Consider the following 13501-nt stretch of genomic DNA (forward strand, 5'->3'; position numbering starts at 1 on the left):
GAAAGGCTGCCCGGGGAGATGGGGTGAGTCCTAGAGGGAACCCTTCGTAAAAACTTGACTTCACAGGTGCTTCTCTCTTGGATTCTGGAAAAGTTATGTTTTGCACATAGCTTGTTTTGTTTCAGTTTATAATTTCCTTGGGAAGGAGGGAAGGTCAAACATCCACTTTCCCACCATAGGGTGGCAGAGGTCAGTGTTGGGGGACCCAAGTAATCAAACAAACAAATCACTGTCCAACAAGTGGGAAAGCGAACATCCATAGGAAGCCAACATATTCTCCAAGAGTCCCACAAGGACAGTCCTTTGTCCCTGACAGTTGACAGGGAGGTCACAGTACCAACGTCAGAATGCTGCTCAGGCCCGAGGGGCACTCAGGCCGGAGGGGCTCTCAAGCCCAGGTGAACATCTGCAGCATCACTGTGACCTCAGCTGGAATAACCTGGTAAATCTACGCAGTGAGAAACCCAAAATAAACTCGGAGAGGTGAATTGTCCATTTCTCTGCTGGTGATTTTCATGCCTCTGTCTTTTGAGTGGTAAATATACTTGTGTTGAGAGGGAAGGGAAGGAAATTCTATTATTTTTTCTTTTTAGCTTATAGTTAAATGTAACACCAGAAATCTCTGTGTGGCTAGGGCAGGGAGGGCAGAGGATGAGGTGGATGATGGGGGAGCACAAGCTCTTTTGGGGGCTTAGGGGACTTACAGAGGCAAGAATGGGGAGAATAAGATGCTTGCCCGGCACTAGGTAGAAATAACTGGTTTTCATTTGGTAGGATTTGAAGGACACTGGAAGGCTGAGAAGGCCCTCATTATATGGAGATCTGGTTTCCTTTCTTGAGGCCTTCTCCTCTGCTAGGTTAGGTTTCCATAAAGCTGTGGTCCAAAGCCCAGGCCCTTCCCTGAGAGGCTTCATAGTGGGGCGCATGAACACTCTGGACATCCACAAGTGAATTGTCGCACAGGTGAGGGCTAAGAGGGTACTGAAATGTACTTTTGACGATGTTACAGTGGTAGTTTGAGCCAACCCTAGGAAGGAAGTTTTCTAACAGATTGAAACTCTGTTCTTTCCTATCGCAAAAGACACAGTTCTGTGTGCTAGCCTTTAGTGTGACCCCCGCCCTCCCTCTCCCAAATAATACATACGATTTCTACATGTCATTACAGGAACCACAGTGTTTGGTTCATTCTGCACCATGGATGAGTGTGCTTATGGATCGTTGTTTTCACTTAGGGACAGTGTGGGGGTTTGAGATAACTCTGGTTATACGGCTAAGGGAATAGGGTCTCTCCCATTTGGACCACACCTGCTTTTCAGGCATGTGTAAGCTTTGCAGCTTCTCTTTAGTAGTCTTTTCAGTCTAATCTAGTATCGTTTCTGGCCTATAATAGATGCCAATAAATTTTGTTCAACTACATGCTGGATATTGGTATTAGAACTATGCGTTGGAGTATCTTGGAGGCAGGCGTTTTAAAATACAAATACCATCAGTCGCTTGGCTGGTCTGAAACGCCATTCAGACTTTGGCCTCAGTCTGTGTGACATTGATTCTGCTTTTTCTGATGAAGTGTTTCAGATCTGTTACCAGCATGTTTCTCCCTGATTTGGGTCAGCTGGCACAAAGGGAAAGCTACTAAAATATTGTGGATCACTATAGGGCTGAAAGCATGAAACATTTTGAAGAAGGTTTCTAAGAAATAGTTTGTGGCTATTTTTTCAGCATCATGGTTTACGGGTTCTCTCTTGTAATTTCAGCTATTAATTAAATATAATAGCATTTCTACTATTAATTTCAATTAGTCTTCCTTTTTGCTTTTGTAGGAATTTTAAAGGTGGCTTAATTTTGAAATTAACCATCCTTAAAACTTGAAGAATTCTGTGATTATATTTCTGAACTAAATGGACCGGTTTCCTTAAACTGAGCAGAAATTATGATTTTGTGCTCACAAGTATAGAATATAGGGTGAGGTGGATCAGAGGTACAGCTAAGAATCATTAATAAGCGTAATGGCATTGGCTTGCAATGACAGGGAGAAAACAGAGTGGAGTATAAAAGGATTCTGCACATCTGTCTTGATGTGATTGATTCCAGTGATTTATAATTCTGTGTGTGTGCTTTGGCCTGTAGGACTAATTATTGAAAATGGACTAAGCTTGAAAGGGGAGTGCCCAGCCCATCTTTAGGAATCTGTTACATGAATATTACATTTAATTACATTAAAAGCCCACTATTGCTTATTGCCCATGAGAGACATGGTAGGTAATAAGTTCACTCCGAGCAGAACTACCTGTCATCCCTTAGCCCTTCACCAACTTGTAATTCATCTGGCACTGGGCCCCCATTCCTCAGGGTACCTGAAGAGCAGGAGAACCAAAGAGATTTCTGAAGATGGTAGTATTACAAAAGAGCCCCAAAACAGGCATCCATAGGAAAATCACACTCCTTCTCCCCCTGCCTCACACTCATTTTATAGCTTGAAGGTCAGCATTTTGAAGTCACTGTGTACTCTTTTTGGAACTAGGGTGGTTTTCTTTTAAAGGTCTTAATCTGGATTTCTGTCTGTCTTTTATCTTTGCCCGTATTTACCCTCACACTATTTTTCTTGAGAGTGTTACTTGCCTCCCTTTCATAATATTATGGGAAGACTCATGAGGAGACTAATGGGGAAATGAGGAACCAAAGCCATTATGGGAAGAATCTGAGAGACTTCTCAGATGCAAGCCCGGCTGTAGCCCTCCAGATCCCATTCCTGTTCGCCTGACTTCCAGGACAGTTCCCAAAGACCACATGCTTCAGTGGTTGGATTGATTTATTTCTTGTACGATTCGGGCTCAGGCATAGGCTTCTTGTAAATAGTAGTTGTTGTCTAACCTAAAATATTAAAAATGTGGTCTCAAAGGCAAATCAGGAACATGGAAGTTACACAATTCAAGGATCACTGGCTCTTTGATGCCAGCATGTGGTACCAAAACACACCTTTTTCAGTTTGTGAGATCTACTTACAAAGGCATTTGGGTTTTTAAGAAACCACACTGAGAAAGTAGTATTGGCAGTTTCAGAGAGCCTGCTGCATTACTAGATCCCTTCTTGGGTTTCCCTTGCTCAACCTCCCCAGCTTCCCCCAGAGCCCTGCCTGCCCCCGGCTCCACCAGGGGCTCACTTGCTGTAGGAGAAGGTCACAGTCTAAGTGGCCCTCTTGTCAGGCAGTGCTTAGGGGCCAGGAGGCTCATGTCCAAACACAGGGTGCTGGGGGTCTTCTGGGTGCTCAGGGTTACCCTGGGTCAGGAGTGTTGTGTCCTGCTTCATGTTCCAGCTCTTTCTTGGCCCCTGTCTTCTGTCATCGGGGTTGAGGGTGATGAAAGAATATAGTTAGTAGTCTTTTGCCACTTCCCTTAGCTACCCACCCCCCCGCCCCAATCTCCCAATTCCTTATGGTGGCACCAGCTGGAAGCCTGGTGTTGGGGCTGAAATGACTCTCCCCCTGTGCTCTTATTATCTCTGCTTCACCAAGCGTATAGGCTGATGACCTGCTGGTTTTTAGTGCTGAGGCACTGTTACCCCTGACGCAGTCCTAGTAAAGGTATCTGGCATCCTATGGATCACTGGGGATTTCCTCAGAGCTCCTCAAACACCAGTAGGACCCTCGGAGCCACACCTCCATCTGGAGTGGTGGTTAGAGCTGTGAGTTCCTTAGAAGGTCTAGAGGTGGGGCCATGGAGTGATAGGAAACGGGAATTTAGGAAGGGGGTCTGTATGTCTTCACTTCGTACTCTTTATCAACTGGAAGCGACTTTTTAATGGAATAATTATCTTTAATATCTGTAAATGCATATTGATAAGTTTAGAGTGAGATTATTTTTTATTTGTTGCATTAACTGTCAAGCTGTGTCGTCCTAAACATTAAGGTGATGTGGCCCACCAGCATACCTGGGAGGGCATGGTAAATTGAGTCATGTTTTATGAGTTTCAGTATGATTGGCTCTTAATGTCATCACAATAAATTAGCCATATAATTCATGAGTTTGAGAATGAATTAGATGTAATATTTTGGATTAGTGAAACTAATATTGTAGTAAGAGGGAAAATCAAGTCTAATGCATACATTTTTAATTTATTACAAAATAAATATGCCAGATTTGTCTTCAATTTGGGAACATTGCATAATTTATAGTGACAGTTCATTTACAAAGGAACTAGGGTGCCTTTTTTTCGGTTAGCTATCAAACAAATTGGAGAGTGACTCTTATCCCATGAGTTATTTATAGTGGAAGATTAATAAAACCATTAAGCATGATGAATGAATTTTCAGTGACAGGCCTACAGCAAGAATAAATATCAGCAACAATAAAAATATAATGAATTTTACATTTTTAATCAGTCTAAAGAATTTTCCTAAACGTCAAATGAAGTGATTTTGTTTTTATCTGGTACAACATTAAAACTGTTTTATTGTGCAAGCTACATTTAACAGGCATTTCTTATCCATCCAAACTAGTTAAAACTCTGGAGGATAGAGGCCACGGCTCATGTTCTTACAGCCTCTGCATCCAGGGTATTATCCTGCACATAGTGGGTGTTTGCTAAATATCTGTTGAATAAAATATGAGCTAAGTGACTTATTCAGTTTTCAAATAAACTAGTCTATATTAGGAAAGGAGATATATGGAGAATAGGCAATGACTTCATTTTGAATGGTTGCTTGCCTTAAGAAAAAAAAAGAATGATTATTTAGTTAGAAGCAAGTTGCTACTTGGGGAGGTGGCTTCTCTTGTAGAATTGGGTTCTAAAATTAGTATATAGTAAGACTTAATCTAGAAAATGCCTTCCAGCACGTGATGTGATGAGCACTGGGTATTATATGCACCTGATAAATTATTGAACACTACATCTGAAACTAATGATGTACTCTATGTGGCTAATTGAATTTAAATAAGAAAAAAGAAAATCCCTTCCATTAACCATAAAATTTAACGTACCTGTTTGAGTATATAACCTATTTCCAAAGGGAGGGATGAAAGGAAATTCTCTATGTAAATATCTGGGCATCAGATCCATCTGTTTTGAAGATACCTATCAAATTCCCAGGTGAATGGAGCCTACGGGGAGACTTGCAAAGGTTCCTGCTTGCCCACAGGGTTGGCTCCATTCTGGCTTAATATTATATCTCTATAACTGTAATACCTAAGGAATGCATGATACTATGAGGATTAAATATAATAAGGATTCATATATTCTGTATCTTATAGGGATCGGATGCTGAAGTCAGAGACTCCACTGCCCTTTGCCCTATAAGTAGGGGTTTTGTTATGTGAAGGGACACTGGGAGTCCGTGGCAGTTCTTTGATTCAGTCAAGTTACTTGAGAGTTGCTGTGGCCACATTGGAGTGGGGTGGCACAGAGAGGTTTTGATCCAGTTTGGACTGTTTGATGAAGGCCTAATTGGTTGATTACTGGTCTCAGATTGCAACATACTACAGCGTGCCAGGAAAACCAAGATATCATTTATGTTTGGAATTTGATTTCACCTTGTTCTGGATTTTGGAGGAGTCTGTCCAGTGTTTTATGATGGTCACAAGAGCACTGATACTAGGCATATTGTTGATAAAAGCTGAATGATGGAGAGCATGGAGTTCATGAGCTCCATGAATCTTTGTGCTCTTCTCATTTAATTACACTTAACATTTCCAGCCCAAAGTGGAATGTAATGAGGCCCTTTCCAACAGGCCTGGTGTTCGATGGGGGCAGAGTAGCTGGACCTCCAGAGACGGAGTTGCTTGGAAATAAGAGTCTTCTATATCCTGCCTCTCTGGCCAGCCTGCCATGAATGCTACTTTCCTCCCAGCCATGTAGCCTACCTACCACGCGAGTTCCACCTCATTTACAAAATGTGTGTACTGATCCTTCCTTGGAGTGCTTGCGATCTGGTGTGAGAAAGTGCTGACTGCCTATGGTGTTTACCTGTGGCTGAGAAGCTCTATACACAAACGTGCACAGCATCCCGTTGCTATTGAGGTGGCAGGTGCCCTACTGTCTTAGCCCAAAGTACAGGCTCAAAACCCACTGGGGTGAGTTCTGCTGGGTTTGGGTGCTATGCGCAGATGAGTAATTTACGTGAGAGAGGACCTCAAAAGAGGAGCAGAACTGGATAGATCCTGTGTGTGTGCTATGGACTGAGTTACGTCCTCCCCAGATTCATATGTTGAAACCCTAACCCCCAACGTGATGGTGTTAGGAGTGGGGTTAGAAAGTAGTTAGGTCCTAAGGGTAGGGTCCTGCTGGGATTAGCGCTTTTACAAGAAGAGACTCAAGAAGATCTTTCTCCTTGCCATGGGAGGACACAGCCAGAAGGCAGTCTTCTGCAGCCAGGAAGAAACTCTTACCAGAACCTGACCGTGTTGGCACCCTGGTCTCAGACTTCTAGCTGCCAGATTGTGAGCAATAAATGTCTGTTGTTTAAATTGCCTAGCCTATTGTATTTTGTTATAGTAACCAGAGCTGACTAAGACCATGTATTTCCAGAAAACGTTTGTCTAGAACATTGTGTCATCCTTCAGTGTAATAGTCTTATGCTGACTCATGTCTCCTTATATGGAAGAATCAGCTTACAGCAGGGCAAATGAGTGACAATTTCAGAGGCGGCCAACATTAGTGTCACGCTAATGCAATGTGCTGCTAGCATGAGGGCCTGAGAAGTTTTATTTTTTGTAAGGATGCAATTAAATGATTAATCTTTTGGGAGAGGGTGGCTGTGTTGCCACGCAGTTTGAATGTGGTTTGCATGGGATTGGGTTTTGAATTCAACTGTACCATATGTTCGTTTTTCGAAGAAATGGTTCTGGTTTTTTGTTTGTTTATTTTGAGACTCTTTAAGATAATTCAAAACATCTCGGGGCGCCTGGGTGGCTCAGTTGGTTAAGCGACTGCCTTCGGCTCAGGTCATGATCCTGGAGTCCCGGGATCGAGCCCCGCATCGGGCTCCCAGCTCGGCAGGAAGCCTGCTTCTCCCTTTCCCACTCCCCCTGCTTGTGTTCCCTCTCTCGCTGTCTCTCTCTCTGTCAAATAAATAAATAAAATCTTTAAAAAAAAAAAAAAAAAAAAAAAGATAATTCAAAACATCTCTTACAGAAAAGGTCTATGATCATTTGCTCTCACTGAAATTCTTGGATTCTGTTTGTTTTCTTTAAAAATTTTCTAAAAAATCAATTTGTTACAAATTTTAAATGTTGTCAGTCATCCCCCACCCCTGCCTCTTTTCTGGAATTGCAGTTCTCTGTGTCAAAAAATTTGTAAGGAGTTGTAGTGCTTGAATGCTTATTTCATAGAAAAAATGATTCACTCAATTCATTTTTATTTCTCCTATTTTTAGCCTCTCTTTGTTCTTCTGTTATATATTTGGCTCTTAGAGTTTTTTCTGTCTCTTTTAGAAGTTCTGTCACCTTTAGAGTATATATAATAACAAGTTAGAAATACACACAAAACATTTTCCACCAAGTGAATTTTCCTGCATGAGGAGTTTATTGTGTTACTGAGTCTGTTTTAGGGAAATGTAATCAGCAGATAATAAGAATGAGAAATGGGAACATTTCCCCCCCTTCTCTCTACCATTCCCACTGATCAATTTACTTTTGGTTATCTGCTATGTGTAAAAGGCAACATGATAGCTGATAAAACTTATTTCAGAGTTTGAAAGCACACACCATTCTAATAGCACAGATGGGCATATGTTTCCACTAGGTATCTGGGAAGACCTGACAATTCCATAAAAATAGACTTTATGGAATGGGTAGCTACCCTGTCCATTTCAGATCATAGAGTTTCAATGTACATGTTGGCCAGGTGTTTTTGTTTTAAGTCACCTCAAGTCCTTTTCAGAAATGGGGATGTCAGTTAATAAATAAGTCACCAAATAAGCAGAGAGATACGGACGGTTTTTTGTTTTGTTTTGTTTTGTTTTGTTTTGTTTTGTTCTGTTTTTCAGAATCAGCACAGTACGGCCACCAAAGGTGGAGAGTCGTAGATGTGTGGATCAGGGTCAGGAGCATTCTGGATCATTTTTCGGGTTGGCAGTGGAGCTGAAAGCCCAGTTCTGCCATGCAGTCTGTCTGCCAACCTATAAGCCATGAGAGCAAGAACAAGAAGAGTCAAGGAGCGCAGTGTGAATACCTCGCATCCGGCTGATGTGGCAAACAAGCAGATGGTTGATAGAGCAGGGGCACGGCCCGCCCTCCCCATGATGGGAACCCAGAGAGGAGCCTCATCCGGCCCCTTTTGCTGTTTCACGGGCCTCCACCAGCAGCCACACTTGATTTCAAGTTGGCAAAAGAAGATTGACCCAGAGTCTTTGCATGTGTACAGCCTCTGCTTGCAACAGTCTGTCCCCTGCTCTGACATTCCAGTAGACGGCTACATCTGGATACTCCTACTGGATTTCACTGCATCCGTTTGTACCTGAACAACACTGAGTCAAGGTAGTGAATTCTGGTTGATGTGTGTGGTTAGTTTGCTCTAGGGTAGCTGTAATAAAGTACCACAAATTGAGTGGCTCAGACAGAAACTAGTGTCATAGTTCTGGAGGCGAGAGGTCTGAGATCAAGGTGTCAGCAAGCCGTGCTCCCTCGGAAAGCCTTAGGGAGGGATCTGTTCCAGGCCCCTCTGTCCTGGCTTCTGGTAGTTTACCGGCTTGTGGCAGCCTCACTCCAGTCTTCACATGGCGTTCTCCCTGGGTGTGTGTCTGTCCAAATGTCCCCTTTTGATAAGCACCCCAGTCATATTGTGACCACGCTACTCCATTGTGACCTCATCTTAAGTAACTGCATCTGCAACCACCCAGTTTCCAAATAAGGTCACATTCTGAGGTAGCCGAACTTAGGACTTCAACATATGAATTTGGGGGGGGACACAGTTTGGCCCACTAACAGTGCAGTTGGCATGAAGAAAATTAGCTTATGGAGGGTTAGCACAGTAGGATCCTCGAAGATTAATTATTAGATACAACCTTCGTAGAAGATTAGTGGGCAGTAAAGAGCACATGATTTTAAAAATTAAATTAGGTGAAGTGTCTCCCAAATGTTCTATAATAATTAAAGCTCTTTTATATTTTCTCATATCTCTCTCCCAACCCAAAGGGCCCTTCTTTCTCTGAATCTCTGCCATCATCCCAGCTCCAGCTCACCTTTATTGCTGTCAGGAGATTTTCCTTAGCTATTCTCACCCGCACTTGTCCAGCTCTGCACTTGTCACCTGCACCCCCAGCCTTCCGTGACTTGGTCCATTCTGTCTCCTGACTTTTCTTAGCCGACATTTGAAATGTATGCACCCCCTTATGTTTTTATCATGCCATGCATTTGTTAGACGCCTGGCATTTGTAGATTGAACATTTTCTGGTTCTGTAAGTAAAGAGGACTCGGATACCTAGGCCTGTGAAGCTTTTCTGAGATACAAATTGTAATCACCTGAATTTTGAAGAGTGGCTGCGTGAATGTGTGAGGGTCGGGCTGTGGTGTGAGGTGCTAATGAGTAACTCAGTTAAGGAGTGCCTAGCTGACCATTCCTTACTCAAAAGTCAAACCAGCTGCCGTGTTGCACTTTGATAATGTAAGCCTTTTGAAGGGAATGTATATGCAATCATATATTTTGGAATTTTAGAAGGTTCCCAGAAACATAAGATTCCATTGGTCTTGTCTCTGTAATATGGTTATATGCTCCTCGAAGGCAGGAACCTTCTCTTTTCCTTCTTAGTGCCCAACAGACTTCTGGGGGAAGGCATGCTTATTAACTTATTACATTAGTTAGTGAAGCCAGAAGTTGTCGTAATGTAAATAAGGTAAAGAAAGAAATATTCTTTTCAATAAAGCAAAATGTGTTATCTTACTCTGCTAGACTCAACATATATTTTAAGAGTAAACATAAATTTACCATGGCTATCTGATGGGGTTTGCCATTTTAATTTTGAATAGTATGTGAAATATACTTTTAAATGTAGAATAAATGAAAACTTTAAACATTTTTTAAAAAATTAAGTGAAACAGGAGTATGCAATATAAAATTGTACAAGCCTCACATAGGAAGACAGAATATATTAAATATCTTAGTGGGAAATCAATAATTAAATATATCATTTCCTCCACTATAATTTAGAATGGTCTAGACATTGTACTTTGTGTCTAGTGTGTGGAAATGTCTTGATGATGAATTCACTTAATACCTACATGTATTATCTTATGTTCTTGCAGTTAATTGAATGAACACATTTAGTCAACATTAGCCATGAAGTTACAGGACATAGTATGATTAAATCATGTTGTATTCCTAATTCCTGCTAAGTATGAGATATATTTGAATTTTTGTAATGATATTACCTAGATTCTAAAGTTTACTGTAATCCTTCCGCGAGGTTTTTAAGACATCATCATGAGGTAAGCCTGCCACCTGCTGGTCAGGATTTGTCACTTCATTTTACATTTTAAATAAATTTGGCATTTTTCATTACAACATAGTAATGTAATACAATATGAAGCAATTCTGCATACCAACTTTTGAGATTTCCTAGGTTGTCACAAATTATTGAAGCCTGTACATTCTGACAGTTGTCATCCCCACGAGGCTTTCATGTTGATTCTTCCCTCTTGATGACCATTGATAATAAATCTACAGCAGTCTATTTCTGAGTCTTTGACATAATCTGAGTTTGATTCTGGCTTCTTTCTCTTGAGCCATTGTGTGCCAAGAATCTAGCTATAGGTGAGAGGTCCCTAAATGCTGATAAACCTCCTGCAGAATTGCACTCCTCTGCCTCTTCTTTTTCTGATCACTCTTGCGCAAACATACTGGTAATGCTTCTGTGTCGCCTTGTGGGCCCCAGCCTGCAGCTGCCCCCATTCATCTGGCTGGCCCTGAGCCAGCCTTGGGGTCATTCATCACTCAGGCCATCCAGAAACTCGGTTTCCTCATTTGTAAAATAGGGCTAATAATTCTTCTTCCAGTTGTTTTGAGCATTAAATTAGGTGAAAGCATTAAATTAGTGTAAAGCACTTAGCTTCATCATTATTATTCATTAACCTGATAAGATTTTACTGTATGTCTATTATCAGTAGTTAGGAGATTCACCAAGATTTAACACTATGACTTTTCACCTCAGCTATATTGTCATATCCATTTTTTTATCCTTGTTTTCTTCCCTGTTGTACTTTGAAGACCCCCTTCTTTGGCAGATGGACTTTGCAACCCCAGGGACTAGAAATTGAGCCCATCACCATTACCATGACAGAAATCATCTGGAGGCTGGAGAGAAATGCCCCCGTGGGCCCTCCAAACATTTGAAGATTCTCTAGCTTTACTTGTATGTTAATTAGTCTGCACTCATTAAACCTAACTTTGTATTTGCTAGAAAGAGGGGATAATCATTATGACTACTTCAGTAAAGGAGAGCAAGTGAGGTAATTAGTTCAATAAATGTTAATTAAGTGCTTCTGGGTACAGAAGATCAGAAGCAGTTCACAAAAATCTCTCGGCGTTTTAATTCCAATAACAGGTTAACACTCTTTATAAAATGTCACATTTGGATTTCCCAAGGATTCTTTTTTTACCTTTTTAGGTCTTACAGGCTTCAAGTGCCTGACATTTCTCATCTTTCCCTTCTCTCCTCAGTAGAGCTGACAGGTGTATCTGCTAGACGGATCTTTGGCTCTCCTGCATGAACAGTGCTCACAGTATAAATTAAGCCCTTGGCAATCACGTTCATCTTTTTAAATGCAGTGTTTAGCAAGTTCCTACTACATGGGAAGTGTTCCATAAACATTTATTTTAATTATTGAAAAGAATTTTGAAGTTGTCAAGGTACTATTTAATTTGAAAATGCTCAGTAATTGGAGTTTGGGAACAACAGACAGCATGTGCATCATTTGGTGGTGTTGGGGTGAAGAGAAGGTGGAGCAATGTCTGGGAACTGAGACTGACACCCAAGAACTTGTATGTGTCTACCGTTTGTTTTTCTTAGACCTGAGCCCCTTGGAACTCAGAGTCAGCCCCAGGCCACGGCAGGTTGGTAGTTGAAACAGAGAGAGATGAGATGTTGATAGTAATTTTATTTTTATTTATTAGAGAAGGAGTGCATGTTCATTTCAGCTAATCAATAAAAAGATATAAGGGACAAAACCTCACCTGTAATTACATGACCCAGAGATATTGCTTGTCCACCTCTTCATGTAAGTCACCAGGCTTTTTACAACGAACATAGCTGTGTGCAGTTCTTTCCCTGTCATTCTTTCTAAAACCCACTCCAGTCAGGCTTAAAAAAAAACCCTTCCACTTCACAGAACTGCTTTTGTCCAGGTCACCGGTGACCTCCACTTTATGTGATCCAGTGGGTCAGTTCTCAGCCGTCAGCTAAAAACCGACCCCTCAGCAGCACTTGGCACGGGTGGCCCATTCTCTCCTCCTTGCTGCTCTTTGTCTTCTGGCTTCCGGGGTGTGAGGCTGGCCTGGATGTTTCTGCTTCATTGGTTCCTCCTCAGCCGACATGGCCTCTTTTTTCCTGCAGCCTGTCCAGGTTGCTTTGCTTCAGGCTTGGTTCTTGAACTTTTCTCTCTCTTCATTTGGTCATCATTCAAGCTCAAGGTTTAAATGCTGTCATTTGCTGATGACCCCCAAATCTCATCTCCAGCCCCAACTTCCCCACCAAATTCCAGACTGACATTTCCAACTGCCCACTGCCCATCTCCATTTGCATGTTTTATCTGTCAGGAAAACAGAAGACTATGCATGCTGATTATGAATTGGAAGTTTAAATGATGGTTAGAAGGCCATTGGTTAGAAGAAAGGACAAAAAATTGTCACTTGTGTTTCAGCCTGCAGCAAGCACAAGTCTGGAAGCTATCACAGATTTCAGGATCCTCCCACCAGCTCCTTCAGGCAACAGTCAGTAAAGTCCTGAAGCTACTGTGAATAACAAGCACCTATCCCCAGGTGAGCATTTTTCAGAAAGCTCAAACAGAAGCCACTTGAAACATCTCTCATTGGCTAACTGATGGAGAAGGGGATTCTGGGAAGTGTAGTCCTGGCTTCTGGGCAGATACTTCAGCATAGGGTGCCAGTGATGATAATTTGAAAATAATCTAGCACAAATGTTTGGTAAACGGCTCAAAAATAACACATCCAAAGCTAAATTCCAATTCTTTCTTTTCAAACCAGCCTTCATCCTCTGCTTTCATTTTTGTTATTGTCAACTCCATCTCCCAGTTGCTTAGACCCCACACTTTGGTTTTTGATTCCTCTCTTCACACCTCACATTCAGTCCATTAGGAAATCCTGTTGGCTCCGTCTTTGGAAATCTGGGCACTAACTTCTCCTAGCCGCCTATTCTGCTCGTTCTTGGGTCTTAACCACCGTCCTCTCTTGCCTGGATTACTGCACTAACCTTTAAACAGCCTCTCTACTCCCCCCCCCCCCCCCCCCCAGTTCAGCAGCCAAAGCCATCCTCTCAAACAGGAGATCATCTCTCTCT

The 13501-nt window shown here is 41.9% G+C and overlaps 1 long non-coding RNA gene across 14 annotated transcripts in view; it reads left to right on the forward strand.

The window, feature by feature from the left end:
- Nucleotides 1–13501, forward strand: part of LOC118531498 (uncharacterized) — a 187994-nt gene that overhangs the window by 22405 nt on the left and 152088 nt on the right. For 2 of the 14 annotated variants that reach the window (XR_004915237.2, XR_004915235.2), the window contains one exon: nucleotides 12846–12963. The exons of 10 other annotated variants lie outside the window; for them this stretch is intronic. This is a non-coding gene — a long non-coding RNA (uncharacterized LOC118531498). Of the gene's footprint in view, nucleotides 1–7978; nucleotides 8469–12845; nucleotides 12964–13501 lie in introns of all 14 variants that reach the window. 2 more of the 14 variants (XR_004915233.2, XR_004915234.2) reach the window with 2 other exon arrangements.

This window comes from Halichoerus grypus, chromosome 3, assembly GCF_964656455.1.
Source record: "Halichoerus grypus chromosome 3, mHalGry1.hap1.1, whole genome shotgun sequence".
NCBI classification, from domain to species: Eukaryota; Metazoa; Chordata; class Mammalia; order Carnivora; family Phocidae; genus Halichoerus; species Halichoerus grypus.